The sequence below is a fragment of the Balaenoptera ricei genome, chromosome 18 (genome assembly GCF_028023285.1).
Source record: "Balaenoptera ricei isolate mBalRic1 chromosome 18, mBalRic1.hap2, whole genome shotgun sequence".
In the NCBI taxonomy this organism is placed as follows: Eukaryota; Metazoa; Chordata; class Mammalia; order Artiodactyla; family Balaenopteridae; genus Balaenoptera; species Balaenoptera ricei.
In genome coordinates, this window is record NC_082656.1 from 57,460,286 (window position 1) to 57,486,444 (window position 26,159).

The 26,159-nt window shown below is 37.9% G+C and overlaps 1 long non-coding RNA gene across 5 annotated transcripts in view; it reads left to right on the plus strand.

The window, feature by feature from the left end:
• LOC132352528 (uncharacterized) overlaps positions 1-26,159 on the plus strand; it is a 307,835-nt gene that overhangs the window by 79,945 nt on the left and 201,731 nt on the right. For all 5 annotated transcript variants that reach the window (XR_009498761.1, XR_009498763.1, XR_009498759.1 and 2 more), the window contains one exon: positions 18,508-18,639. This is a non-coding gene — a long non-coding RNA (uncharacterized LOC132352528). The remainder of the gene's footprint in view (positions 1-18,507; positions 18,640-26,159) is intronic.

Here is a 26,159-nt window from a genome sequence, read left to right on the forward strand (position 1 = left end):
TAATGCAGAGACTGGGAAGAATAATGGAGTTATAAACAAATAATATGGAACATTCTGGTTTTGGAGTTTTGATAAAAATAATTATGAATGCTATCTAATGGGCCTAGACAGAGAACATCAATAGTGACAGAGGTTGGCAGGGATTGGGAATGAAAATGAAGAATTAGGGGAGGAGGGATTTTGAATGACTTGGAGCAGGAAGTTGCTGGGCATTGAGATATGATCCATAGATACCACTGCAGGGGAACAAGAGGTAATACGATGCATTTATAAGAGTGATTCGCAGAGTGTGTCTCTGGACCAGCGGCATCAACATCACCCGGAACTTGCTAGAAATGCAAACTATGCCCCACCCCATAGCTACAGGATCAGGAATTCTGGTGGCAGGGCCCAGCAGTCTGATTGTGATGTATGCTATGGTTTGAGAACCACTAGCTTTAGAGGATGGGGTTTCAAACTTGACATCAGAATCATCTGGGAGTTTAAAAATATGATGCTTGGACCCCATCCCAGAGAGTATGATTTATTTGGTCTGAGGAAATTGAAACTTTGAGGGATTGAATGATTTCCTTCAAGGTCACATAGTTAATAGGTAGGAATTAATGCCTAGGTCAGCCTGATACCAAGGCCCATGTTTATCCATTTTGTTGCCTAGGCTTGTCAAACTGTGCAAGAGCAGAGGTTGACCAGCCTTTCTCTTGGGCACCTGGGATCACTGTAAGAGACCTCTTATTGTTTACTTCTGCTCCCTCAAAGGAAAGTACCCTTAAACAATAATGATACTTGTGGATGTGACTTTAATACGTCAAGAATAAGAAATGAATATATCTTAGCTATGTTTATGTTACTTTAAAAATACATTTGTTTGTAAACGCATGAACTCTCTAGATTACTACAATATACCCCTATTTTCAGCAAATCTAATATACAGAAATTTCACATAGAACTGAAAAATAGAATTACCCTCCAACAGGGCAATATTTTCAATGTACTAAAGGATTCAAGGCCAACTTTCAAGGTTCTCAAGTACAGTGCTTACCCAGATATTCTTTGTGTACTACTCATGGCCCTTGGGATTTTTAGTGGTATGCAAATGAATATTTTCATGCATAATAGTTATGCATGATTTAATGGCTTTTTCTAAGCGAATATACTATCTGATCTCCCTGCTAGGTGCTTTACATGGATTAATCTGCATCTCACTTAATCTGCACAACCTGCTATGAGATACGTAACATGACCATACTTGTCTTACAGATAAGGAAACTGAGTCTTAGGAAGATCAAACTAACCTCCATGAGCTGTGTGGACTTGGATGCAGTAAATTCAGTATTTAATTCAGACAGTCTAGAAACAGAGCACAGCTTTAAACTATTTTGAACTCAATGTCACTCTAAGTATCTGAGCATCCACAGCCCTCTTTTCAGAAAGCAGCTACAAGATTCTTTCTTTCTTATCGATTGCCACTATTAGCTAGCTACAGGCTGGGCACTGGGAAACTCAGTGATCTAGGAGGTGGCTTGGATCAAGGACACTGTCTCACTGAGTTCTGCCTAACTGACCCAACTGGATACTTTCTTTCAAAGAACTCTGAAATATATTTATCAGTAGATTGCTTAGAAACTTGAAGAGACCCAGAGAAACAGAAATCCATCCTACTGCTGCAGAGATGGTTTTGTTTACCTACCTCTGGGTGTTTTCTTATAAAAACTCCCATCACTCAGGGTACACTTGCCATATTCCCTTTCCTTGTCATCTCAAAGAGCCTGACTAATGTAATCTCAGGAGAATCCAGTAGAGTTATGTATCCGGGTGTGGAAAATTTAAAATTTAGCCCTGAACCTCTCTCTGAGTCAGAGACGATTTTATCAGCCTGGAGATGTGAACTAAGACTCCACCTGCTCTTCGAGTTGAGTTATTTTTATTGATACCTGAAATAGTGAAAGGGAAGATGTGAGTTCTTGACCCAGTTTTCCTACCAGGCTGCAAAAGGTCTCTTAGGCACATTTAATTTCCACTTCTGTTGAAGCTTTGAGTGACCCTGGCATTCAGCATCTATTTCTCTACAACACATTTGAGAAACTGTGGAATCAACAGGATTGCAGAAGAGCAGAGGTCCATACCTACGAAGCTTTTATTAGAAACAGATAATTTACAAATATGGTTCTGTCATGTAAGTATTTTAGGCTAAACTCTGATTCTTGATAAAGACAGATTTATGATTTTTTTTTAGCTAGCATATATTTTCTTTCTAGTTGAGATTTCTATTTCAAACCTAGGTTAACAGTTCACCTATTGTGCCTGGTGTGTAAACAGTTGCATCTCTCCTCTGCTCAAATACCTGGAATCATAATTTCCTTCTTTAAAACCTGGCCATAGGCAAAAACGTTGATTAATACATTCTCATTCAGCATGCCAAGTCAGGATCTGAGAATGCAAGACAGGGTCTTTGTTTGATTATCACGGTATTGCACGGAAGTGTAATATAACTTCAAACTAACTCCTTTTAAAAGTCAAATGTTTTATTCTTCTATGTTATTAACCTAACTATCCAAGTCATTAGATTTTTATTATAATAGTACTTAGAATAATTGGCGGGACATCTGCAACTCTTTGCCGTCCGTGCAACCTGCTTTGACACCACTATGTTAACCGCTGAATACTTTATGTGGTAATTATATGAACAAATGTAAGTACTGTTTTCATAACGTACCTCCATAGAGAATATTATCCAAAACAATATAGCCTGAGTCCACAATTATATAACATTCCTCTCCGTGAAGATGATGTCACAGACTCCCGTGAAGGTCAGAGACTTGAGAAATAGCCTTTTAAAGAGTTCTTAGACTCTAAGCTGTTACCGGAAAGAACTCAAATAGTTCTATTATTCCATAAATCTCAAGATAAACCCAACAAGGATGTTTTGATCAAAATTCAATCAATTGCTTTGCTGAACAATTTCAGGTTACTGTTAGATTAGTACTTCCATAGGAGAAGATAGAAGTGTTGATTTTTATTTGTGGTTTTGTTTTTAAAGATGGACCTACTGCACGGAAATGAGCTCGTTTTAGCACAAGAGGCCTGTGTCCACACCTGTATCCTATAGTTAAGCAGTCTCTGGGCTGTGCAAGCAGATTGCTGCTCCTGCTTTAATAATTTGCTTTGGCAAGAAGTCTTATTCTCTATTTACTTTTCTTCTTGTTGTGGGTCATTTAAACATCTGTTCTTAGGACACGGGAGTTTTCCAGATGGATATGTGTTTGTCACTGTCAGAAAAGTCTAATTTTATAAATAAAGGAAGTAGCATAATGGCCAAAGTGTTTTTTATTCCTTTCTACTCCCTGATATTAATGAGAAAATTCCTCTGGAATGAATGCCATCTCTATATTAAAGCTAACCAACATCAGTCCTCCCTTTTTTATAATGTGACCGACCTTATTACAATCAGGCCAATTGTTGTTAACCTGTCAGAACACATTCCATTGTTCCTCCAACTAGGGATACACTTCTTTTCCTTGCAATACATGTAAAGTCCATTCAAGACTGCTTTAGTCATTCCATAAAGACATTTTACTGAGGGCAGTGCATTCACAATAGACAGAACAAGGACTTTGGTGCCAGATAGTTCCATGGTTGACTCCTGGATTCACTACTGACTAAATGAAAACCATTGGATGAATTACTTACTCTTTCTGAATTCCAATTTTCTCATCTGTAACAGAAGTTATGTCTATCTCACAGAGTTTTGTAAAGATCAGATGAAACGGAATTTTCTTGGCACTCAATACACTGTAGATACCTCTAATATACCTATATATGATTATTTTTTTCTTAAGCAAAGGGGAATTTATTGGTATCGAGTTTGCTCATGCCCATGATCGAAATATCCAAATTATTATACAAGGTTTGTTTGTAACCTACACTGGTCCTCTACCACTCTTGCCTATGCTCCTGCTGCAGATAACCACTTTCAATTCTTATTTCCCAATCTCTTAAAATTCTCCTTCTGTAACCTGTTAATCCTATGGTTTCAGGTATTAACTATTGGTGTGGAAGATGAGGATGAAGCTTGCCTTTATGTTGCCTCATTATCCTCAATACTCTCTGTCTCTCTTCCTATGATGCCTTTCTGTTTTCACAGTTGTATCATAATTTTAGTTAGATCAGTACTGAGGACTTACATCATTATGACTATGTAAACACTAATCACAGGTGATGAGACTTAAGATATACCATAATTGCTTTTCTTTTCAAGAAAGAGTTGATGAATGTCTTAACATTTTGGGTTTAGCTTTATGTATACTTATTACAATTCAAGCCTTAATGTCCATAAAATGTCCAAGTGACATGTTCATATTTTTAAAGAAATCTCTCTTGGCGCTTTCTGACCTGCTTAAATCGGGGCAAGTTGTCCTCTGAACCTGATACACAACCACACATATCCCTCTGATCTCCACTTCCACCGTCGTCCTAAATATTTCCTCTGCTCCTTTCCTGTGCTGATCTTCCATTTTCTGTACCACATGTCTTTTTATTTTCTTTTGGTGGAGCACACTTTCCAGTAATTTTCTAAGCATGGGTTCATGAAGGTAACCGTTGACACTTAAATGTCTGATAAATTTTGTATTCCAACCTCACACTAGTTGACAGTTTCACAGGTGAAGAATTTTAGGTTGGAAAAATTTTCTTTTTAGGAAATGGACTTAGTGCTAGTCTATGCTAAATAAAGTTGAGATGACAGAAATGCTTTTATGTAACATGGGAGAAGGAATCCAAACTCACAGAGAGATAAGAATGTTGGAGTAATTTATGTTCACTGGTCCCAAGAGAGCCAGAAGGCTTTACCTTCATTCAGCGATTAGATATAAATTCGCGAGACGAGCACACCAATCTCTGAAAACACCGTAGATGATATTCTCTGGGGATGTAGCTAGGGATGTGCATGTCCGATATTGTCATTGGAATGGGCTCCCTGATTTTAGTGCAGATGTTGACATTCCATGGGAGTGGGGGCCAAACAGCATTAACTATATGCCAGAGGCAAGGGGAATGTACTCTATTAGCTGGTCAGGCCTACAGTAATCTTTGATGTTGGCTAAGCGATCCTGGAGTCCTGAGATCAAATAGATGGTCAGGGCACTGAAATCCCACTTAATCTTTAGTAAAACAATATAAGCCCTAGTTTGCTGAGTAGAAGCCTGACTTTCAGCCTTGAGTCATGTCACGGAGCCAGAGCTCCCTAAATAAAGGAGATGGGTACCCTTGAAAAATATCCTGTGTCAATATCATGCACACGTATTTAAATCTTCTTGCTAGCCTTCCACAGAAAGATCTGTGACTATTATGCACCTAGGAAAGGAAAATATCCAGGCCTTTGGAGGGTTATTGGATGTAGACTGAGCCCAAAACCAATTCCTGGGAACCAAAGTGTCGCTATGATCACAGGTTAGGTGGATGTCAGAGGGTAAATGAAATTTTGTTCAAAGACCATTTCATTTTGGGGCCATTGAGTTCCCAAGCCTGTGTTGTGATTACTTCCTTAGTTTCTGTGTGGATAATTTGAAGCGATGTATTCAGAAACTAACAGATTCCCCAATCTTTCCCTGACATAGTCTGTTAAGACTACTACAGTGAGGATAGCAAAGAAGAAGCTTCTGGAGTATGCCCCTAAAAAAAAGATAAGTCAAAAGTAATGCCACACATGGACTTATATACACTACCAAATGTCAAATAGATAGCTAGTGGGAAGCAGCCGCATAGCACAGGGAGATCAGCTCGGTGCTTTGTGACCACCTAGAGGGGTGGGATAGGGAGGGTGGGAGGGAGACACAAGAGGGAGGAGATATGCGGATGTATGTATATGTATAGCTGATTCACTTTGTTATAAAGCAGAAACTAACACGCCATTGTAAAGCAATTATACTCCAATAAAGATGTTAAAAAAAAAAAAAAGTAATGCCACATCACTGAGGGGCTTTCACAAATGAGAGCCATCGTCAAGAACTGAACAGCCAAACAGTGATGATTTCTAGGATATCCCCATTAAACTTACCTGTTTGGTTTGTGCAGAAGACAGATGGGTAGCTTTTAGGGAATGATAATGAATTGTAAAATTTGTAAGCATCTCATGACTCCACTTGGCTACTATTTTACATGGTTCTTTTTAGTGGGGCAAATTAACACATACCTGGAAGTTGGTTTGCTTTGTAGCTATCGATCTCACTAGAAGAAATTTGCTTTCACTTGATAAACATAAACCTTCGCCTTTATCTTTGTCAATCCTCTAACTCTAAGACATAATTTAATCCTCAGGGATTTTTATCATCTCTTCATCTTTTGGTATATAAGGTTTGTATATTACATCAATCATGCTGCTAGGGCCATGTAGTAGTAGCAAAATAAATGTTTTGGTAATACCTACCTTTGAAAGAGGATGGAAGATATATCACATAAAATTCAGGGATCTGTTACCTAAAATTGGGGGGGTCCGGTGATCTGAAGCTTGATGATATAGCTCCTTCAAAACAGAAATCTACAAGGAGTCCTCTGTATCTTATCCTAATAAGGAAAAGATGCAATCGTTTGTGGACTTGTTTGGATTTTGGATTAATACATAACACATGTGGATATGTGGCTCTGACATGTTTATCAAGTGGATTGCTTACAAAACTGTTTACAAATAGTGGGGCCAGAGCAAGAAAAGGCATTCCAGCAGATCAAGGCTGCAGTACAAGCTGTTCTCCCTCTTGGCTCTCATGAAGCAGTAGATTCAATGGGGCTTGCAGTGTCTTTGGCAGACTGACATGCTGTGTAAAGCAAGTACAAGCCCAAATAAGAGAACTATGATAGAGGCCACTAACGTTCTATTGCAAAGTCTTGTCTTCTTCAGTTAACTGTTCTTAATTTGTTACTGGTCTAAGGTAGAGACTGCAAGCAGGTGACTGCAACCTGAACTCCTAAAATGAACTGTTTCTATCTTGTTTTCCAAACATAAAGTCAGGTGTGCTGAATGGATCTCCATCAACAAATTGAAGAGGTAAACACAAAATGCAGATTTGTCAGATCCTGAGAGCACAAGAAATTTGCACGAGTGACTAATCCTCAGTGCACTTCCTCCTATGGCTCTGCTTCTGACCCTCCAGAATGGCCTTGAACAGGTGTTCTTATGAACAGTTGACTTAAGGGGAGGGGAAATTTGGGTCTGCTTTAGAGATGTTAAATTGCTGGCACCAGATGGCAGAGGACTAGTTTCCTGTACAATCCATTCTTTCAAGGTCAGTATTGAAGAGAAAGGAAAAGTCTCTTCATGAGAAGAACTACCAACTTACACCAATTCATGCATCGTGGCTGATGATCAGATTGAACAGTCTGGGATTTAGAAAGAAGAAGACAGGAGGACTAGTGACAAATTGGTTTGGGGAAAAGAAATGTGAATGAGCTTCTTGGAATGGGTCCAAATTATGAGAACATTTATGCTGTGGGTGAAAACTCCCCAGAAGGACCCTTCTGTGGAGGAGGCTTTCAATAATTGGTTAGATAAGATTACCCTATGGATTCAGTCATAGCTTTCCTCACTCAGTCAGTGCTTGTTTAATGGGCTCATGAATGAAGTGGTCATAATAACAGATACTGAGGTCATTTGTGGACTTGCCACAAATTTATAGAATTCCTCTAACTGCAGAGGATCTGATTACTACTACAGCTGGGAGCCCAGCCTGTCGAAACAACAATAAAACTTGAGTCCCTGATACGTTATCATATCCTGGAGAGACTAACCTATCTTTGGCAAATTAATGAACTGTTTTGAAGAGTGTTCTAAAATATGTCTGGAAGAATAATTTGGGAAAATATTAAGCTAAGCCAGAATTCAAAACTTAGTTTTGATTTAATAGAGATTCCATAATTACATTAATTTCTTCCCTACCAGGTACAGTCTTGATTTTGTCTAAGTGAATCAGAAAACATCAAGGTGTGGAAAATACTGTTCAGAGTGGTATGAGACCAATTAGGAGAAAAATGACCTAAATTTAGAGATAATACATTATAACTTGTATTACCCAGAGGGGGAAAATAATTTTATATTTATTTAAAATCATTTGGCTATTTTTTGTTGTATTATACCCGTATTGCTTTTAATTTTAATTAATTTGACATTATCATTGAACTCAAAGTCCACTTATTAATGCCATTCTTTTTCTTTAACCTTCTCAGTCAATAATTATGATCTTTAAAAAGTGATGCATAACTTCAAAGTGAATGTCTCTTATTACTGACAATGAGATGTGGGCTAGCAGATTTCCTTGCAAAAAAGTGTCTCTCCCTTTAAAGTTGGAGGAAAACTTGCTAGCTTCTCAGCTGTTGGAAACACATATTGAATAACTTTTCTGTAGCTGCATTTTCAATGAATAAACAGCAAGAGCTTATAGAAATTAAATTTCAGAAATAATTATTGCATAGTAGTTTAAAAATTATTTGTTATTAATATTTGTTAGAAATGTTGAAATAAATTTATTTAAATTTATTAAAAACCACTTAATGAGAAAGAGATGAGAAAAAAATTTAGGAAAAATCTTAATTTTAATATGAATGGATTGATGATGATTTATAATTCTTATATACCGGAACAATCTTCCTATTGTCCTTTTTCTTGCACTTATTCCATAGATGAAATGGGAAGAGTTATGTTTCTTCTTAATGATACAATACTTGAGAACTACTTTTGTTACATATAGAAAAAACTTCTTAGCTGTGCTTTAAAAAACAGTGAAACCAGCCAGTATTTATGATTTGTCTACTAGGTGAATGTCTCCATATGGGGCTAACATTAAAATAATCATACTTTATGCTGTGAAAAAATTCTTGAGGTAACTGAGTAAATGAGATTTAAAAACATGTAGTTTAATAACATTTAAATAGTTGTTTAGAGAGTGTAGAGAAGATGTCAAAGAGAGTCTATATATAAATCAATTTTTAAAATCCAGTGATTGCTATAGGAATTCAGAGAAGGGACAGATCACTTCAGGCAGCCTTGGTCTGGAGTGGTGCCACTTTTCAATGGGAAATCTATCTGGTTCTGACTGTGTTTTTCTGGGCTAGGATGGATAAACAAGCAGATAGTTACAGGCTAAGTTTTAAACTTTCTTGACTGAAAATATGCATAGCTTTGACACTTCATTTTTTAAATATCAGTGTTAACTAGAAATGTAAAATAGGCAGTCAGATATGAAAAGTACTAGGATTTCAGTTGCCATCAATTCAAAGAAAGAGGTGAGATCTGAGCTGTTTAGAATGTGAGAGAAGATTTGACTCTATAGAGAAGAAGATCTCTACAGAGCATTTTGGGCATGTGTAACAAAAAAGATCCGGGGATGCCTACAGTGAAGGGAGTAAATATGCTGGCTGAAGCAGAGGCAGCATAAAGGAAGTAGTTGGCAATAAGGCCAGGAACTTGCGATGTTGGTTGAGGCCAAAGATGAAAGACTTCGAAAACCAAGATCAATTTAAACTATGGGAGTGAAGGATTGTGAATCAGATTTGGAAGCAATTGATGACATAGAAGAAAAATAAAAAGATAATAAAGAGTGACATTTTCTCACAGCTTCCTGACAGATGTACACCACTCCACGACGCATCACTCTGTAGAACCTCCATCCCAGCTGAACTTACAAGGCTTGTCACTCAAATATAACCATCCAAACCCAGTTTCTTGTAGAGGTAAACATAATGTATGAATTGGTAAACTGCTACGTGTGTGAGTTTTTCCTATTATAATGATTCATAGATGTCTGGAATGTCAACACCAGATGTTCCTTGCGTTTAAAAAGAAAATACAGAGGCATTCAAGAAGGGTAATCAGTTCAGACATATCTCTCACTTACACCTTAGTGTGAATGATTTCTCTAAGAACTTTTCCCAAAGAGTAAGATCAGATGGTATGGCAGAGAAGGCATGGGACAAAGAGAGGTAGATATAGCACCTTCATGTCAGTTCAGTCTTCTACTAATTGCATGTGGGTGAAGACATGAGAAGGGATGCTAGTGTGGGGGAATGAAATATAAAAGACTGTTCTGGCCCCAACCGTACTCCCTCAGTTTTGTCCAGAGCCAGCTGATTACCTCTCTGCTTTCCCAAAATTGCCTTGTTGGACAGCTATTCTTATTTTCACAAATATAATTGGTTGACTGAGTTCAGCATTAAACCTATCAGACATGCGCTCCCTGAAATGGAGGTCTTGGAGAATTGCCAGAAAGATGAAGAAAAGTTTTAATTTTATTACCGTATTTTCTCTTTCATTTAGTCATCTTTATATAAGGAGAGTCATTCTCTTTCCAGTTCCCTGGTCTAAAAGTCACTTTCAAAGTGTAGTCTCTTGAGGGCTTTACTGTACATTATGAATATAATCTTGAATTCTATTTATAGACTGACCTTGCTTTTCACTAGGAAAACGAGGCATCTCATTTCCAATATGCTTTCCTTGGATAGAATAGAGAGCAAATAGAGATTTATGTGTGAGTTCTGAAACTTCTTAACCAAAGATATTTGGAACATTCACTTTTGATATATCAGTGTTATCTGGAAATATAAAATGGGCACCAAGATGTTGAAGTACAAGGATTTCAATTATTATCAATTCAAAAATACAGCTCTTCGTCAAGGTCTGGGATGATTTATGGTAACTATTTAAGAGAAAATTACACATGGTCTTATTTTGTTGGTTCCTCGTTGTTATGAATTTGATTTTGCCCATGTTTGGTCAAGTTGATAAGTTTCGGAGAATTCTTCGACATTCCAGGCTTATTGTTTGCTAGGGGCCTGTCAAGTCACTGAGCACATAAGGCTGCTCATGGCAAACTGTTTGCTTCATTATTTAGCATCATATTCTCAAACGGACCAGAAGGACTAGCTGGAGAACACAAGGTATTTGGCGGATATTTCAACCAGCATCGTTAGTTATATGTGAGAAACAAGGATAAAAGCTTGCCTGGGTATAGGATGATCAGCAATGAGGTCGTTAAGCTGATACAGGTATGATTTAAGTAGGGCCTGAATGAAATGCTTTATCAGATTTCCACAGCCCCGATAATGCAGCATAAAAATAATAAGTATTTATTCAGCCTACAAGCCTGCAAGTCAATGATTTAGTCTTGGCTCTGCTGGGCAGTTCTTGTTTTGACTGGGCTCTTTCACATGGCTGGCTATCAGCTGGAGTGATGGAGCTACCCACTGGGTTACCCCTGTCTGTTATACTCCAACAGGCTAGCCTGGGCAGGTTTTCATGGCAAAGGCAGAGGAGTGAGAGTAGAACAAGAAAATGCACATGGCCCCTTGAGGTCAAGGCTCAGAACTAGCATACTATTCACTTCTATATATTACATTTAGGTCACAAAGCTAGCCCACATTCAAGGAATAAGGAGATAGACTCCTCTTAATGGGAGAAGTTGTAAAGTGGTGAAGAATTGGACCATTAATGCAATAAATCTACCACCAAACGCTGAATTCCAAGGTCCGAATACTTCATCCCTAAGCTACTGTGTAGCTATGGGTTGATCTAGATGATGCTGAACTCGGATATCCAGGCCAGACTGGCCTAAGGAAATGAGATTTGATTGCACATTATTCTCAGTACAGAGTAGATAAACAGGTACCTCTTTTAGATTTACAATAGTAATAGATAATAACCAGAGATTTATGTTTATACTATCATGAATATGAGAATGACATGGACTGAATGCTTGTGTTTCTCCCCACATTCTAAGAATTGGTATGGAGAAAATGAAGTGAATGTTGCAATACCTAAAAATGTGGAAGCAACTTTGAAATTAAGAACAGGTGTTGCCCACCTCGCATCTCTGGCTCCGCTCTTGAGCTCCGGGGCCACACGCCTGACTGCCCCAGGTAAGGCTCTGGCAGGCCAGGTGGCATCTCTGGAGTGTGCAGGTGACAAACGTTGGTTGTGTCTGTACTGCTGTCTCTGCAGGAGCACAGAGTGCACAAGCTGTGGGGACATGGCTGCCTCAACCAAAATTTCAAAGGATGCAAGTCAGAGCCACTGGGCACTGGATCTCACCCCAAAATTGTGGACAAAGACCTTAGTTTTGGGGGAAGGTCCAAGCAGAGAGCCAGGATGGGTCTTTTCAGCCAAGCTGTGGGGACAGGGCTGCCCAGAGTCTTGGGGACCAGTCTTTGCCTGGCAGAACTGCAGGGGCAGGACCCTTGGCCCAGTGGACCTGGAGGGCAGATTATTGGGCCAAAGAGAATTGTTCTTGAGCCTTAAGATCTAATGGAACTTGCTCCACTGGATTTTGGGCTTGCTTGGTACAGTCACTCCTTTCTTATTTCCTAATACTCCCTTTTGGAATGGGAATGCCTGTCCTATGCCTGTTCTACCACTGTGTTTTGGAAGCAGGTAACTTGTTTGATTTCCCAGGTTCACTGCGAGAGCAATTTGCCTCAAGATGAATCATATCTTGAGTCTTACCCATCTGATTTAGATGATGTTTAGATAAGACTTTGGACATAGATTTTTAAAGTTAATGCTGGAATGATTTAAGACTTTTGGGGCTATTAAGATGGAATGACTATATTGCGCATGCATGAATTTGGTGGGGTGGGGAGGGGTCAGTGGCAGAATGCTATGAACTGAATGTTTGTGTCCTCCCCAAATTTATATGTTGAAACCTAACTCTCAATGTGACTGACATGTTTACAGGTGGGGTCTTTGGGAGGTGATTAGGTCATGAAGGTGGAGCTCTCATGAATGGGATTAGTGACCTTATGAAACAGACTCCAGAGAGCTTCCTTATTTCTTTCACCACTTGAGGACACAGCAAAAAGATGGAACCAGCTTCTATGAACCAAGAAGGTGGCTTTCACGAGACTCCGAATCTGCTGGTGCTTTTATTTTTGACTTCCCAGCCCCCAGAAACATGAAAAAGAAATATTTGTTGTTTATAAGCGACCTAGTCTAAGGTATTTTGTTACAGCAGCCTGAACTAAGAAAGAGTAATAGATATTTATTAAAAGTATTTAAAATTGAGCATCATGAACATACGTTGATCTTTTCAAATGGTCTTGTTAAAAGGAAAAGAAATTGAAAATTGGACTTTCAGGGAAGAGGATCTTCTGGAATGTATAATTATATTACTTTCAAGTACTGCTTTCTAATCACCACCCTGGTCAGAAATGCTTTATGTCCTCCGTTGTATTGGTAAAGATGACCAATATCAATCATTTTCAAAAGGTTTTTATTGGGATTGTAATGTCAGTCTTTTGAGAGATTAATTTTTTGAAAGTATTTATGGATATCTTTTGTGCACTAAACAGTACTAGGCACCGAGTTTATAAAGTGAGAAGACAGGGAGGGGACCTCTCAGTGACACAAATCAACAAAATGCTGGTTATTTCCGTCGGATATGCTGTTTTCCACTCCTCTCCACTTCTGTGAACCTGTACTGTCTCCCTGTTAGCATATAGAATATAATCTCATCATAACATGTATAGTGTATAATCTCATCCAGCTCAAGGGCATGTGACCCAGAACAGGCCAATTAATGCCTTTTCCATGTTCTTTTCCAATTGGAGCTAGACAGCGAGGTCCCTTGTCACCTTGTCAGGACCGGTTAGGATTCAGACCCAGAACTTTCAGTGTGTGATCTCTGCCTCACAGAGAGAGCTGTCTGCAGAAGGAGAGAATGGAACCTATGCTCAAAATGAAGCAGCGATGAGAATGCTGGGAAGGAATGTCTTGACAAACTTTGAGTTTCTGGATCCAAATGATGTTGAGACCAGCCCCACCTCTTGCTTTTGTTTTGTTTGGTTACACCAGCCAAAGAATTTCCCTTTTTCAATGAAGACAGTTTGAGTTGACTTTCTTTTGCTGCAAACTAAAAGGTCTTGACCAATCACGGGAGCTAACGTTCAGTCTAATATTTATTACCGTAGAATGAAAGAAAGAATATCACCTCCTAATAGGACAAGGTCTAGCAGAATGTATGATGATGATGATGGTGATAAGAAAAAGAATAAGAAAGAACAGGAAAAAGAGGAGGAAAAGGAGGAAGAAAACATTAATAAAAATCTAGCTGACATCTATTGATTTTCTAATTTTTATTAGGCTTTGTACTAAATATGTTACTTGTATTAGCTCATTTAATCTTACAATAACCCTATGAGATGTGTGCTATTTTTATCTCAAGTTTATAGATGATAACATTGACAAAGATGTTAAGTAGTCTTCTCAAAGCCACACGACTAAGAGAGTCAGAGAGACAGAGGCAGAGTCAATATCCACTTTAGTAGGCTCTCAAGTGACATTTGGTGATGGAAAGGAAGAATGAAAGATACATGAACATAAATAATTATACTGCAATGTGATAGAGGTTTAATCTTTAAAACATTACTATAAAGAAGATACTATTATTAACCTCATTTCATCCACGTGGAAATTGAGGTTTAGAGAGTGTAGTGGGTCTTCCTAGGCCATCGCTTAGCTAGAAAGTGGTGGAGCTGGGACTATACCCAAGCTGACTTTAAAGTACCCTTGGATATTTTTGTATAAGGTGAGATCCTAAGTAGGAGACCACCTTTATTTTATTTTATTTTTTTACGTCTTTATTGGAGTATAACTGTTTTACAGTGTTGAGTTAGTTTCTGCTGTGTAACAAAGTGAATCAGCTATACGTATCCATATATCCCCATATCCCCTCCCTCTTGCGTCTCCCTCCCACCCTCCATATCCCACCCCTCTAGGTGGTCACAGAGCACCAAGCTGATCTCCCTGTGCTATGCAGCTGCTTCCCACTAGCTATCTATTTGACATTTGGTAGTGTATATATGTCAATGCCACTCTCTCACCTCGTCCCAGCTTACCCTTCCCATATTCTCCATGTCAAGTCCATTCTCTATGCCTGCATCTTTATTCCTGACCTGCCACTAAGTTCATCAGAACCATTTTTTTTTAGATTCCATATATGTGTTAGCATACGGTATTTGTTTTTCTCTTTCTGACTTACTTCACTCTGGATGACAGACTCTAGGTCCATCCACCTCACTACAAATAACTCAATTTCATTCCTTTTTATGGCTGAGTAATATTCCACTGTATATATGGGCCACATCCACCTTTAAATGAGACTTTAAAACATTTTGGTGCTTTATCCATTTTTGGATCTTTCTTCCTACAATTTTCCTGTAACTATTTCTTTAAGTTTTGTGTTGTTAACATACTTATATATTACATCCTTTTCAGATGTATTATTTCTATCTTTTTGCAGGATCTTCATTAAAATCAGAGCATTCAAACACAATAATAGACAGTCCTTCTCATTTTAAACCAAATCTCATACACATTTCCACAAAAACCTTTTGAAAATTATTGTTGTTGGTCACCTTTACCAATACAATGAGGGCATAAGGCATTTTGACTAGTGTGATGATTAGAAAGCGCTACTTGAAACAAATATAATTATACATTCCAGAAGGTGCTCTTCCCCAAAAGTCCATGTGCATCTTTCAATTTCAAGTAAATAAATCTATGTAGCAAAGAAGGCAATCTAAAAATGAAGTCCATCCCCCAGCTATTTATTCATCTGATTTGCTAGCTGCTACTTCTTTCACTGAGTCATATATTTTCTTACTACATTTATGTGGATAAATGGTCAAGAACATATCTCTGTGGATGGCATATTTTAGCTATCCATTTTTCAGTTCTTCCTTAGCTTAGGTACTGTTCTATGCTAACTTCACATCAGTTCATTAAGTTCTTTGGTGAATTCTAACATTGCAGTACTCTTTGAATACAAAAAGTGGTTGTCTTTAGCCAATATTTCATTTCTAATACAATATGTAAACAATCTTCATTTTTGGCTTTTGAACAGTGCTGTTACAAATTGCAGCTTGTATTTCTGATTCTTTTCCCCAAATAAATCTTTGAAAATAAATCAGTGTGCTATTTCCCAAACTTACATCATACAACCCTGACATTTGAAAAGTTTCAACAATGTGTCTTGGAAATATTTCCATGTCTTTTTAGTCAAAGTTTCATAACTTAATCCCTATATGGGCAATTTCTGACTTCTTTGCATCTTTTCCTGATTATAACTCTACCAAAAAAGCTTTTAAGGGTCTCTGGCCTGTTTTTTTTTATATCAAATAAGAGAAAGAAGCAAACATGCTCTCACACGTAAAAATGTAAATACACTCTAGAATACTTTGATCATTGTCTGCCTAAGGATCTTTCTTCTTCTCTTCAGGGTCTTCTGGGAAGTTGTTGGATAGCAGATAACACCAGATAGAGCTTTATCTTCCTCTTTTTCATGACTGCATTTCCCTCCTTTCCCTATTAAGCATTAAATCCTCTACTTTCAGGAATTTCTAATTCTCCCTTTTTTCAAATCTATAATTGGTATAATTTGGGAACGCTGGTTTTTGCTTTCTTTTGACTCCGTTCCATGTTTTGCTCCTCTTACCTTTCTTCATCCAGATCTTTAGTGCCAACGTTTCTTCCTGATTTGCCTACTTATGCCCACTCTTCTGTCATTACTGTAGGGGCTTTCTCGTTCATTCCTTCCTTGGTATTTTTCTATAGAATCATCATAGCATAGATTTGAAATACAAAGTAATTATTATTCTCATATTAGGCATTATTTGTAAAGAAACCGAAGGACAGTGACCTGAGTATGTCACCGAAAATGAATGACAGACCCAGGTTCAGAGGTTAGAGTTCAGACCCAGGTTCAGAGGTTAGAGTTCAGACCCAGGTTCAGAGGTTAGAGTTCAGGCTCAACTCTTAGTCCAAGGCTATCCCATCTAGACTGCTGTTTCTCATTTTAGGAGAGCGTGAACATGACATTTTGAGCCCCAATTTTAATTTATTTTACCTTTATATAAATTCACAACGGTAACCTCCAACCTCATATTTAGTAAGATGTTAAATTTTTTTTTTCAGGGCTTCCCATTTTAAGTAGCGTTTCCCACAGGATGCTTATCTGAAGGCCAAAAAAAAAAAAAAGTGATGTGCACTGGATCAGACCTGCTTGACTCAGCAAATTTCTGCAAATTAGACAGATGATGTGCATAACCTCAAAGTATCTTTTTTAAGAAGTAGCATACCACAACCGATTATTAGTCCTCAGACGTACAATCATCCTAGGCATCAAATTGCTTCCAATTTGATGCATTTTATCCTTTCACTGATCAGACTGTTCTCTTTTTTTTTTTTTTCTGGAAAAAAATAAATTCTGGAAAGATTTCTTCTGATGCTGAAGAAATCTTGAAGGCTTATCATTGGACTTTGATGGAATTAGAAGCCCCTGATTTGTTCAGAAAACCTCAGACAAGTTTAAAAATAGTACATATTTAGTTAGTAAAACTAACCGAGGAAAAGAGCATATGGTTATATTAGTTAGTGGGTTCTATGAATAGCATTCACGTATAACTCTTTTTCATTTAACAAGGAGCTGTAATTTCTGTACCTCCAGATACATGCTGAACCAGGCTTATTTTGAGCAGTATGCTTCCCCTTTTGTAGAATATAGTGTCACGTGAAACCATGGGGGAAAAAAACAGAATCAATTTATAATTTCAATCAGCTAATTCTTTAACATGTTCCTGATGTTTGATTTCCAAAAAGTTGGTAAGTTGTCTGGACAGAATACAATTATTGATCACCTATATTTTGGGGGTTGACTTTCTTGTTTTAACCAAAAAAATGTGATTCTCCCTTTTCCCTTGAGCCATTGCAAGAAAGGTACCATTGCAAGTGTAAAGGAGGACCTTTTTCAAATTAATTTTTGCTCTTTATTTGACTATACTCAAATTGACATGTAATTTGTGTGAGGCTGTGAAATTGTGGACATTGGAAAAAACTTTCCTGCATTACTGAAAGAAATCCAGGTTGCTGGCTTCTCCCTGTCACATAGCCCTTTCAGCACCATTAACCCCTTTTTCCTTTTCTGAGGTGTTTCAGTACCAGCGTACCTCATTTGGTTCAAGTACAAAAATTAAATGGGCTTTTTAGCTAATCTAGCTAAATGTTCTAGCTAATCACTCAGCAACTAATTTTTCTATGATCTTGGCAAAAATTTCAAGTAAGAGAATCATACATTCTAGGTCATTCTTGTGGTCCCATGTTTCTAGCATAGATGAATAGCAGCGGACTTTTTCAAAGGACAGATCTGGGTTTAAATCCCATTTCCAGTACTTACAAATTAGGTAGCTTTAGGCAAGTGTGATGGTTAATTTTATGTCAACTTAACTGGGTCATGGGGCACCCATATATTTGGTTAAATACTATTCTGGATGTTTCTGGGAGAGTGTTTTTGGATGAGTTTAACATTCAATTTAATAGACTGAGTAAAGCAGATTGCCTTCTCTAGTGTGGGTGGGCCTCATCCAATCAGTTGAAGGCATGAATAGAACAAAAAGGCTGACCTTCCCCTGAATAAGAAGGAATTTCTCCTGCCTGATTACCTTGGAGCTGAGACTTTTTTTTTTTTTTTCTGCTTTCAGACTTGAATAGAAACATTGGCTCTTCCTGGATCTCCAGCCTACCAGCCTCTGAACTAGAACTATACTGTTGGCTCTCTTGGGTCTCCAGCTGACTGACTACAGATCTTGGGACCCATCAGCCTGCATAATCATGTGAGCTAATTCCTTATAATAAATCTCCTTCCATATATAATTTATATAGGATATATATATCCTATTGGCTCTGTTTCTCTGGAGAACTCTGACTAATATAGCAGGTTACTCATTCTTTTGCAATGAGTGATTTCATCACATGTGAAATAGGGATAATAACACCCATTTTACAAGGTTGTTGTAAGGTTTATGACATCAGGAGGGCAAAGCATGTTGCACAAAATTGGTGTTTATAAAACAGTAACTGTTGTTATTATAATGATTATTTTTCAGAGCACAGATTCTTTCTAATCTTAAAAAATACAGTTATAGTTAGTCCAATTTGTTTCTTCTTTCTAACTTTTTCTTCCACCTGCAGTTAACTTCCTTTTGATTTTTGACTCAGTGCTGTTTATGTTCTGATGCCATCTCTTTCAAAATTCCTGGTTGAATTTTTTTCTTATAAAATTCTTTAACTCAGCAAAGCAGCCCATGATCCACTGGTAATAGTCTTTTTTTAAAAAAATTAATTAATTAATTAATTTTTGGCTGCGTTGGGTCTTCGTTGCTGTGCATGGGCTTTCTCTAGTTGCAGCGAGCAGGGGCTACTTTTGTTGTGGTGCGCAGGCTTCTCATTGCGGTGGCTTCTCTTGTTGTGGAGCACGGGCTCTAGGCGTGCCGGCTTCAGTAGTTGTGGCACGAGGGCTCAGTAGTTGTGGCTCACGGGCTCTGGAGAGCAGGCTCAGTAGTTGTGGCTCAAGGGCTCTGGAGAGCAGGCTCAGTAGTTGTGGCTCACGGGCTCTGGAGAGCAGGCTCAGTAGTTGTGTTTCATGGGCTTAGTTGCTCTGCAGCATGTAGCATCTTCCCAGACCAGGGCTTGAACCGGTGTCCCCTGCACTGGCAGGCGGATTCTTAACCACTGTGCCACCAGGGAAGCCCCCATTGGTAATACTTTTGATTCTCACTTTCTGGCTCCCCAGTCTCCAACTGCTTTTGACCCTATCACTTAAGATTGAGGCATCTGGCTTTACCTCCGGGTGACACACATTCCTTAGGCCTGGACAGCAAAAGAAGATGTCGTGAGAATGTGGGCCTTTCACGCTTAAAGTCAGGGTCTAGGAGTGTAGCTGGAAGAGGTATTGGGATGGGGGACTTGGGGTCAGATGAATCATGTCAAATACTCAATGTAGTGTTTCCTCTACAAATCCTTCTGAGGCGTGCTCTTTTTCTCCCTGATTTTTCCTTTTTTCCCAGTCCCTGACCACTACTCCCTTAACCCTCCAGATACAAATACGCTATTTTCTATTCTACCACCTTTCTCTGACTTGCCTTGCTCTGTGTGTATGTGCAGCAATATTGCCCTTACGAGTGGTGTTTGGGTAAGTACCCCTCTTCTTTCATTTCCTTGACTCTAAAGTGGTGCGAGTAACACTTACTCCTGGGATTTGGGGGAAAATTAAATCACACAATGTACACAAACTGTCTTGTATCCTGCCTAGGACACAGTAAGTATACCATAAATTGTAATCAATGCTGTTATGTGACTCAGTTAGAATAGGTTATGAGTTCCAGAGTGAGGATACAGAGTGGGGAGATTAGGCCAGAAAGATGGAGGGCAATGCAACCTTATCAAATTAATGTGGGCAAAAAACTATAGTTGAAGTTACTTTTGTATGTTAAAAATGTGTATTGTCTAAGTGTATACATATTAGTAGCATATATTATATATTTTAATATATATCAATCTATATCTATATTAGTATATATATTAGTATGTATTATTAGTAATATATTAGTAGTAGTATATATATTAGTAGTATATATAGATAAATAGTATATATTTTTATATATACTTTAAGTATATTATATATATATTAAATATTATATATTCACTATACTTTAAGTATATTATATATACTTAAAGACCAAACCAAGGTCAAAGATTAAACTGGCCAAATAGAGGCAGCAGGAGAGAAGAAGTACTGGAGATGGTTTGTAAGGACCCAGAAAGTCTAGAAGGAAGCAGAGAGGATTGTAGTCCAGGAATGACAGGAGTATATAACACGGGAAAAGTCCTAAAAGATGACAGGCTGGCAAGCTTGCAAAAAGACTAGATTTTAAATGTTCTCACCACACAAAATCTTTTATGTGACATGACAGAGGTGTTAGCTAATGCCATGGTGGTAATCACTGCAAAATATAAATGTATCAACTCAACACACTGTACACCTTAAACATACCAATGTTATATGTCAATTATATCTCAATTAAAAAAAGAAATTGCTACAGCCAGAGTGGGAAGGACCACGGATGCTCAGGCATCGACTACTTGCCCTCTCCCGTGGTGGCAGCACCCACTTAACGAAGATGGATATGGCTGAATGTTATGTGTGGGGACCAACCAGCTTTTTCTGGATCACACAGCCAGCCAGAGAATTAGAATTTGATCCCAGCACTTCCGAACACCAGCTGCTCTGCAGAGCGAGCTTTTCACCACATCCCACATTCCTCTAACACATGTTTTCTGAGAAATCTTCAGGAAAGAGCAGATACTTGAGCTAGCTTTTGAAAGGCATTCTCAACAAAGGGCCCTGAATGGGAGAGCACGGCAAGTTTAGAAAAGTTAGAGCAGAGAGTGTTTGAGTATAGGCACAAAGCAGACGTGAAAATGGAGCAGGAGCTTTAAAAAAAAAGTACAATTTGAGGTCCCTGAGCTAAGTGGAAATGTTACTCGGGAGTCCTGGAGTTATTGGGGAGATCATTAGAAGATGTGAAGCAGGAGTGACATGATGAGATTTGTGTTTGAACATGTAATGAATGAACTGGAAGGGAATTCAGCTGGAAACTAGTAGATCAATTAAGAAATATTTTAATAAATGATAAGAAATGTCAAGAAGTCCAATGTAGGAAATGTTTGTGATGTTGGAGAGCAGGGGATAACTCTGATAGATACTAAGCACGGTCAGTGTAGGTAAGTGAGGGAGAGGGAGGAGTCGATAAATGAGATACTTAATACAGGAGGAGTGACTTCTGCTACCAAGAGATTCTCCAGTTGGCTTGAGGGCCCTGCTTTATCAGGAGAGTTTTGGCAGGTAATGTGCACCTTGCCAGAACTTAGGCTACTACAAAGATTTCTAGGAGGAATCCATTCATGGCATTCCTACCTTGTGAAGTACAGGGATACACTCAGATCTTATTTAATAGTGAGAGTAGATTACCTTTGAATTGCACCTTCTCTGAATCACTGTCACATATAGAGTGTTGTTGAGCCCTAAAGCATATTTGGTTCAAATCTATAGTTATACAACAGGTATTTTTTTCTGATACTGAATATGAGGACTTGAAAATATGATGTTAAATAAACAGACCATTCCAGCATATTGTGGCATGTCTGTAAGTACCTGTTCAGTTTATGGATTCTGTATATACTCTTTAAAAAAACAGCTCCATCTGCCATGATACACTCAGGACAGCTAGTTATTTTTGTAGGTGTTGAAATGGATATATATTTAGCTTTGTCTTTGTATGTGTCTATGATTAAATGCTATTGAGTATTAACAAATAAAACCCTTTATGACTTTTTTCCTAAAATCTAATGCAGCATGATATAGAACTTAATACCCCTAATTGCAAACTAACAAGAGCTGCTTTTACAATTACTTCAATGTTTGTATGGTTATGACTCATGAACAAATTACTTTCATGGCTGGGTTGTGTTTATACAAGGCAGGGTGTGAATTTTAAAAATGGATCAACAAGATGGGACAGATTTAGGTGTGGACATATTTATGTAACATGTTTAAATATGGGCATAGAGAAGCAGAAAAACAAATACCTCTTTTGGCATGTTCAGTAGTTAAAGAAGATTTTGTGCACTATTGTATTAATAAACATTTATGGAGATTGAATGAAAATTGGCATCAGGTAGGGTTCTGGCAAAAAGCCCTTTAGTAGAGTCAGTTGAAAGCTAGTGACACGTTAAATCCTTAAGAAAATATGGAATAATGCCACTTGCAAATCCTTCACTTACAACAGATGGAATGCAAGCTCATTCCAAATGGCAGACTACTCAACAGTGGCAAATGAAATTAAACCAATAATGGTAGTATGAATCTGTGAAAAAAGGAAGTAGACATACAACCCAAGAAATTCAAATGGAATATTACTACTGTGTTTCACATCTAGTAATACACCTCACTCACAGGTAATGTTCTAATTTACTTGCGTGATTGTTAGTCATACTGTTTGTCCTGTTCTATGCTGATAGGCCCTTTTGCAAATACAGCCCAGGTATTGTTACGCATTTAACCCAAGTCTGAGTCTGTATCCCTCAGATTTTAAGAACAGACACTATGCCCAATGCAGTCCTTATATACAGTAGTCTCTCTGAAGGGCTGACAAGGTCTGAAATAACTCTCCCCAGAACAAGGGTTAAAAACCTGAATCTTCTCTATGGTTCTGAAAACATTCCATGTTTCTCCTAACCAACTCTGCCCACGGGTAACACCAGCCTGCTTATAGGCAATCTCTGAGCAAATTCAGAATTGTGCAGTAAATAGTACACTATGCATTACCACTTATACTACAGCTAAATTGGTCTTATTAAGAGATTAACTATAGGACAAAAGAAAACTCCTAGAGGCTTAAGAATTCTCTTTAAAAATGTATCCTTAAGGAGGAGCCTAGAAAAAAGAATTATCATCCAGCTAACAAGATATTTAGGAGGCAGTGTTGGGGGTAGACACTGTACAACAAAGGGGCTCAGACATACTACATAGATGTGCATCCTAGTAAGTGTTCCATGTATACATATAATTATTTACATGGGCTAAATCAAATAGACGCCTGCATCATATTCCACTTTTACTTTCTTTCTTGAGATTTTCTGTTACTAATAATTAGGAGACTACATCACATTGTTTGTCACAGGCTCAAATCTTGATTCAGGAATTCTGGGATTTCAACTCTAGGTAGATAATCAGCAGCATCTTTGGGGAACTTTTATAGAGAACAGCTTCTTCTTCCCTGGAAATACTTGGCAAAAATTGTGATTTAATATTCTTGCCCTGAGCTTAGTGGCATTCTCTGATCTTCCCATCATTCTTGCTCATTTCCCAGAGACAATGATGCTTCCCTACTTCCTTTGGCTACCTTCTCTCTAGAGGGTAGCTAATATCCATGCTCTTAGGTACAGAATCACAAGCTTTTTTCAAGGGCTAATTTATTGCAGTAAAGTTTCTCGGAATCCTTGGAGACTGTCTAGAAGGTATACATTTTCCTGATGACTGCAGAATACTATCCAAATGATCCCTTAAAAGATCTTCACAGGTACTGCACTGCAAAGTTATTCAGACTGGAAGTGTCAAAACTCTGGTACCCATACGTAGTAAGAATCCTGATGGATTTTTCATATGTCCCTGCCATAAATCTGTGAGGGGTTATGGACTTTGTCTTCTTTCTCTCTTATATCCACATATCCAGTCCTGTTCATTCCACCTATTTAGCAATCTCTTGAATCTTCTCTTTATCCCAAGCACCTTTACCATAGCTGAGCCACCTGCTGTAAAAATCTCCTCTTTATTTCCCCACATGTACCCCTAATCCCTTCCGATCATTCTTCATACAATAGCCGAGGTAACTTTATAATAGTACAGACCTTATTATATTATTTTCCTAGTTTAAACCCTCCCAATGACTCCTGATTGTTCTTAAAATAAATCCGAATCCTTAATGTGGTGTCTAAGGCCCTGTCTGGTCTGAGACCTGTCTACCGCAATAGCCTCATCTTTTGTAAGGCTCTCTCTTGAGCTGTGATCTCTGGCCATCTTCCGAGATTTCCCTCCTGTCTGCCTCAGGACCTTTACACATGCTCTTCCCTCTTTTGGAAATACTTTTCTGCACCCTCCATCCACTCCTTTATTCAGCTAACTCCTACTAGTTCTTCACTTTTTAACTTAAATATCCTTTCTTCAGGGAATCCTTCATTGACTCCGGTTCACGCCTTCTGAATACGTAAGGTCACTAATTATACACTCTCAGCACAATGAACTTCATTAACCAATTGTCACTGACATTAATTGTTTTATGCTTATTTTCTGCTTTAGACTTTAAGCTCCAAATGAGCATAGACTATATCTTGTTCTTGTTTATAACATTTACACCACTGTTTTCCCTATGCCTAGCTTGGAGCATTGCAATCAGTAGGTGCTCAATATATATTTATCTGTCACTTGCTAAGTGTCTCTGGAAGTGCATGCATAGCCTTTGGTTCAATAAGGTAAATTTGAACAACAGCTCTAATAGTTTCTGATTATACTATTAAGACTTTGGAGCATATAAAAAATCCAATTTTTCTCTTATTTTTTGGTTTGGACAAAACTGCTCATGTTAATAGCTTGTCCCTGGGAAATTATGTCTTTTTCTTTTAATCTCATGTGATGCCTGTACAATACGTAGATGAATGTTTGGTGAATTCTTAATAAATGCTTAAGAAGGCTTTCCACTGCCCTAATTCTTTGTCTTCTTTAGCATCTCTAGTGATTTAGCTATTTTTAGTTTGGTTGTTCTCTTGGTTTAATATTAACCTCTGAATTCTAGGAACCTGGTACAAGTGTCCTAAAGATCTGGACTGGAGGATACTTTAAATGACACATCACCATGTTCTACTCACAACTATTTCCCTTTCCCTCTGGACCATTTATCCTCTTCTATAGGGTGATTTACTTCTCAAGCTGCTACATTGTCTAGAAGGGTATTGGTGACCATGCTCATCAAGTCAAAAGCTGCCTTTCAGACCCAAAGTATCTAGTCATTCTTCCTGCCACAGAGCTCACTAGGTCCCATGCAATTAAAATTCAGAATTGAATTGTCTTTAATGAGTATAATATTGATGTTATCCAAATTAAATATGAGTGATAAAAAATAGACACAGATGGAAAACCATGTTTGTAGTTCTTTCTTATCTAGGGTGAAAGTTTTACCTACTTACTAAATGGCAATGTTTTTATAACCTCTCTTTGGGTTTGGAATATATGTAATTTTTAAAACCGTGTCATATAGTCTGAAAGGGCATCTGTTTATGATGAAAGAAAAAACCACAGGCATCACATCTTCTCTTACACCTGATTTAAGTAATATTTACTACCTGTATGTGATTATACAGATAGCAAGATACTCATGTTTGGACCCACATACCAGACTGGATTTTTATAAACAGTTACTGCTAACTGAATTGCTCCTGTGTTTCCTTCTGGACTGTATGATACAGCAGAAATTCAGGAATATGTTTTGCTTCTCTTTTCTTCTTATCATCTTTCAGAGGTTTCAAATTAACAAAGGTGACTAATGAGAATAATTTCTTTATGTATTAGCATATATGTCCTAATTTAGAATGATATAAAGATAAACACATTTTATGATTTTTTTATTCTAGATTTCATTTAATTTTCAGCCTCTGAACCTATGAATGTTGAAAACTGTGCTTGGGCATAGATTTTGTGCCTCTTCATGAAAAAATGTGGTCTTTGGGTGAAGTCTGATAA